This window comes from Pan paniscus, chromosome 21 (assembly GCF_029289425.2).
Source record: "Pan paniscus chromosome 21, NHGRI_mPanPan1-v2.0_pri, whole genome shotgun sequence".
Taxonomy (NCBI): Eukaryota; Metazoa; Chordata; class Mammalia; order Primates; family Hominidae; genus Pan; species Pan paniscus.
This window is the reverse complement of record NC_073270.2, coordinates 51,083,322-51,089,403: the sequence shown is the minus strand read 5'-3', so window position 1 is coordinate 51,089,403 and position 6,082 is coordinate 51,083,322.

Here is a 6,082-nt window from a genome sequence, read left to right as displayed (position 1 = left end):
ACGGTTTTGTTGTCATTTCTCCTTGCTCAGCCTGTTTTCTCATCTGTAAAATAGAGATAAAACTACTTACTTCACAGCATCCAAGTGAAGATGATGCTCAACACTCCCTTCTGATTAAACATACACTCTGCTCAGGGTATGTGAGAAGCTAAATGTTCACCCTCTAGGCCAAATAGTAATCCAAAAAGTGGTCTGGGCTGCAGGCGCTTACTTAAGGAATAAGGAAGGCCATTGGCCAAGCCAATGAGTCTTGTGGTCCCCTCCCAAAATTTAGACTAGAAGAGAGAACCAGTAAGTCAGTAAAAGAGAGAGAGGCACACATCCAGGAAAAAGAAGAGACACTCTTAAAGAAAGAATAAGCAGGCTTAAAGAGCAAGAGATGAGTCAGCCAGCCTGTGGCATCATCTCAGTCCTTGATGTTTCCCTTTCAGTTTTAACCTTTAGCCCTCCTGGTCCTCCTAATAACTCCTAAGCCTTTTCTTAAGGAGTCCTGAGTGAGGCATGTTTCCTCGCAATTGCAAGAACTGAGCTAAGACAGAGAAGATGCATATAAAGTTGCCAGCCCACAGCTTGGCATATAGTAGATCCTCAGTCTACTGTATAGCTGGCAGCTATTGTCCGCTAATCAGGGAGCTGCTTAAGAACACGGACAGGTCTTGTTCACCAGGATTTATCGAAAAGCTTCTCACATACAAGATATTCATCCGATGTTTTTTGGATAAATGACCAAGTGAGTGAATTGCTACATCTGAGCCTCTAAGGGAAAATGTCCAAATGGCATTCATCCAGTTATCCATGCGACAAGCATTTACTGAATGTAAACCTCTGCCAGACCTTGGACGAGGTGCAAGGGATGCAGTTGTGAACACAACAATGTTCTTGCCCTCATGAAACTTACATGTGGCAGAGAAAACAGAAAATAAACAAGTAAAAGAATAAGTGCGTGACGGCAGGTAAGGGAAATGTTACGACAAAAAAATAAAGCAGAGCAAGTGGAAAGAGTAATTGGAGGTGTTATTTTTAGAATTCTTCAAAATGCCTGTGGTGGATGCTGACTCACCATGTGGGCCTCGGTTTGCCTATCTTACAATGCGGGTACTGTTGGATTGAATGATTTGAGAGGACCCTTCTGGGCCTAGTGTTCTTAGTTTCTGTGGTTATGCAAGGCAGTGGCTGGACATTCCACAGCCCCTGGAAACTCTAAGCTGTCATTATCTATAGCTGGAGAGAGATTTACGTAAACTGAGGAAGACCAGAAAGGGTTGGCACCATTCTGGGCGAGAGCCCTATGGCCCATTCCTTTTTCTGTTCTGAAAATAGTAATGTGTTACCTGTTATTAACCATGTGTGAGGAGCTGCTGGGGAGGGGAGTAAGTCAAGACTCTTATGGGGAGGCCCCCTTGATTATAAAAATAGATAACACTTTGATGCTCCATATTGTGCTAAGCACCGTAGTCTTAACATTTTTATGATGTTAAGAACTATAATGACCCTCAAATTACATGGGGGGACACATGAGAAAACTGAGGCACAGAGAGAAAAAGTGTCCTGCTCCATACCACCAAGATTGCAATCTACGTCTCTTTAACTTTGAAGACTGTGCTCTTCACCTAAAACTAACATGAGTGAGAAAGGGATGCCTGCCCAAAGAGTGGGACAGATAGAATCCTAGAAACCTCAAGGCAGGAAGAAATGAGAATTAAAAGAGGATGGAAGATTCCAGGAGAAGGTAGCATTTAAGGTGTCTCTGGATGTACCAGGTGTGCACCTAGCCTTGGTTAACTCTGGCCTAGGAAGTCTGAGAAAAGGGGGAGGGACACCACCTCTGCTATAGGCTGGGTCTCAGCTCATTTTTTAGCTCCATGGGAGGGGGCTGCCTGTTGATGTCCTGGATCATTTCCTTTTGCTTGAAAGGAAGCTAGGGGGAGGATGTAAAGTGTTTGACCAATGCCATCTCTCAGACTCACTCAATCTCAGGTTAGAATATACAGAAAGAGTGCTGGACCCAACATAGGTGAGTATATGTTATGTGTTCACCACTTCACCTTATTCCATTCTCCTAATTAGTTCAAGAGGGAATTATCTCCATTGTAGGGAGGAGCAAAAGGACTCACAAACTTTCCTCCAGTTGGCAAGTCCTGGAAACAGGATTTTAATGAAGAACTTCTGGCTGTAAACACTGTGGGTTTTGTTTGGTTGTTTGGGTTTTTGTACCTCAGCCCCATGCAGGAAATTAGGAACTCCTATTCAGTATTACAAACCTTTGACTACTGCATTTTGTTTTTTGGAGGCCAAAGAAGAACCCAATAAAACTTCTCAAAGAATCTCAGGTTTTGGACAAATTATTTTTAACTCTTTGGGGGTCAGGATCACCCAAAAGGAGGATCCCCCAAACATCCTCTTTTTGTGGATATAAAGAAAGAATCTGAAGTTTCTTGCCCCAAAATAATGTATGCAGAGACACATAACCTAGAGGAGTACTGACCATGCATGTGTCCTCTGCCCCCAGTCATGGAGCCCAGGTTAAAGACCCATACATCCACAAATAATTATATTCAAACATGTTGCATCCCTTTAGAGATTCTCAGAACTTGGGGAAGGGGAAATTATTTCCTTAATTCCAGGAGGTTAAGATAGTTTTATAGAAGAACTTCCATTAACTCTCTAAACGAGCTGTTTTCAGTTTTTGTTTTTGTTTTTTTGCTAGTGTACTCTGTAAATGATTATTTTAAGACTAGGTACTCCTTGACACAATTTTTAGTTGATAGCTTAACATTTTTCATCAAAAGTTTAAATAGTTGCAAAGGTTGTAATTTCTGGCATATTGTAAATTTATACACGTAAAAGTAAAACAATTACATCACTCTTTTAAATGTATCCAGTTAAATTAAATGCCCTAGCAATTCGATACCTACAATCATCCATTTAAAAAATACATGAACAAGCTCTTTTCTAAGAGTCAGACATTTTGCATCATTTCTTTTTCTATTTGAAGTCAAATTTCTACTCCATGTTCCACCACAAAATTTTATCATAATGTGTTTTTTTTAATGCGTCAGAGGCTTACTGATGACTCTTTTAAAAAGTCCTACAATAATTTAAACAGCTTCATTAAGGTACAACTGGCATAAAATAAGCTATACATATTTAAAGTATACAATTGACATAAATATATGCTTGCTGTGTTAGGCTGTTTGCGTTACTATAAATACATGAGATTGGGTAATTTATAAAGAAAAGAGGTTTAATTGGCTTACAGTTCTGCAGGCTATACAAGCATGGCTCCAGCATTTGCTTCTGGCGAGGGGCTCAGGAAACTTCCAATCATGGCGGAAGGTAACGGGGTAGCAGACATCTCACATGGCATCAGCAGGACCAAGAGACAGGGAAGGTGGAGTTCCCAGACTCTTAAACAACCAGATCCAGCGTGAACTGAGAGTGAGAATTCATTTATCACCAAGTGGATAATGCTAAACTATTCATGAGGGATCTGCCCCAGGATCCAGTCACCTCCAGGCCCCACCTCCAACATTAGGAATCACATTTCAACATGAGATTTGGAGGGGACAAACATCCAAATCACATCACTCTCTAAACCAGTCCTACAAACTTTGATAAATAATTATTAAGTAGAAAAAGTAAAGTTGTTTTAGAAATACCTGTCTTAATTAGGTGGCTGTGGCAATTTTTCTCTCCAATTAGCTCACTAAAACCTCCATGAGGTTGGGTATAGTCGCTCATGCCTGTAATACCAGCACTTTGGAAGGCCGAGGCAGGCGGGTCACTTGAAGTCAGGAGTTTGAGACAAGCCTGGCCAATGTGGCGAAACCCCATCTCTACTAAAAATACTAAAATTAGCTGGGCGTGGTGATGTGCACCTGTAATTCCAGCTACTTGGGAGGCTGAGGCACAAGAATCACTTGAACTCAGGAGGCTGAGGTTGCAGTGAGCAGAGGTTGTGCCACTGCACTCCAGCCTGGGTGATGGAGTGAGACTTTGTCAAAAACAAACAAACAAACAAACAAACACCTCAACGAATATGGCTAGAATGAAACAGGTTTTAGCAATAATTTTATTCCTATTTTTCATTTTTTATAGCTGTCAAACCATGGTGTGCTAAAGCCATCTTGTAGTGGTTCATGAAAGTCAATTTTTAGAAATTTTGTGGCTGGGTGCCATGTAATCCCAGTACTTTGGGAAGCTAAGTTGAGAGGACTGCTTGAGCCCAGGCATTCAAACCCAGCCTGGGCAACATAGTAAGACTCTGTCTCTACCAAAATAATAATAATAATAATAATAATAATAATAACAATAATAATAATAATTAGCTGTGCATGGTGGCATATGTCTAGTCCCAACTACTCAGGAGGCTGAGGTGGGAGGATCTCATAAGCCTGGGAGGTCGAGGCTGCAATCAGCCATAATTTTGCCACTGCACTCCAGCCTGGGCTACAGAGAGAGATCCTGTTTTTTTTTTTGTTGCTTTTTTTTTTTATGTCATTAGCCAGTTGTTAAACGTAACTATTACTAAAAATTAAATTATATGAACATACAATTATATTAAAAACAAAGGAGGCCGGGTGCAGTTGCTCACACCTGTAATCCCAGCACTTTGAGAGGCTGAGGCGGGTAGATCACGAGGTCAAGATATCGAGACCATCCTGGCCAACATGGTGAAACCCTGTCTCCACTGAAAATACAAAAATTAGCCGGGCATGGTGGTGTGTGCCTGTAGTCCCAGCTACTCAGGAGGCTGAGGAGAATCGCTTGAACTTGGGAGGCGGAGGTTGCAGTGAGCCGAGATTGCGTCACTGCACTCCAGCCTGGGTGACAAATTGAGACTCTGTCTCAAAAAAACAAAAACAAAAACAAAACGATAAAGGAAATAAATACTCAAAACTCATCACTTATTAATTGTCTCACTACACTTTACTGTTATCCATGCTTTTGAGATTATTTGCACCTATTGTATCTGTGTGGTAGAAATATATCTTCCCAGCTCCATGTTCAGTGACATCTCATTGGTAGCTTGAAATCAGCCATGCTGGTAGTATTTACACTACAGAAATTGGCAAATTAGCACTCGCCACTTCCCCTAGCCAATTGTCAAACATTTACCAGCACACCACTGGCTGTAAGTGCTGAGAAACTTATAAAAGTTGGTAGGAACAGAAGAACTCTTGTTACAACAATGTGACAATAGATAACTAAAATCACAGTTATCTATTCTATATTTAATGATCTATCTACTGACAACTAGATTAGGCCCCCCTGCAATTTTGTGGAAAGCAAAGATTGCAAACCATTTAACTTGCAAAAGGATTTCTTATTCTGGCATGAGATTTCTTCATTTTCTCAGTTTTGTTCCAAATCCTAGGGAAGCATGTTAAAAACCACTGAAAGTCATTGCTTACCTTTAAATCTGTGGAAACCCCGTGGTCAGCATTTGAAGTTTGCTTTACTGCCAAGGTTCTCTGCCACAAGAGACTTTTATTCTTTGATAATAATTAAGAGGTGGAAAAAGGGAAGTCACTACCAATTCTCCACTCCACAAAGTATATGAATTCATAATATGCCAACAGTGGCCAAAATGTCCTACTTCTAAGGCTATGTTACACCCTTAGAAAGATTTATACATAAGTCAGGGAGAGACAGGGTTAGGCTTCTTTTGTACTTCGATCATCGTAGGATGCCCACCTTCACACCCTGCAATAATTCCAACAGTACGTGTGCTTGGGGACCCAGAGAATTTTACAGTCTCCATATAGCACCCCCCTCCACTTCTTCCCCCAACCTGCTCCAACCAATGCACTGTTAGGAGGATGAAGGGTAAGGAGGACACACAACTTTCTCTTATAAAGGGTGGAAGCTGACCCTAAGAATGGAAATAAACTTGCAGACCAATTCTCAGAGAGATCAAACTTTTGAAAAAGTTCAAAATCTGGCAGATGAAGCCCTTAGAACAGACGTCAGCCACTCTGAGACCAGCGTCAGAGTGGTCTCAGAGTGGCTGAGGCCCACCGCCTATTTTTGTTCAGCCCACTGCTAAGAATGGTTTTTGCATTTTTATTTTTTATTTTTT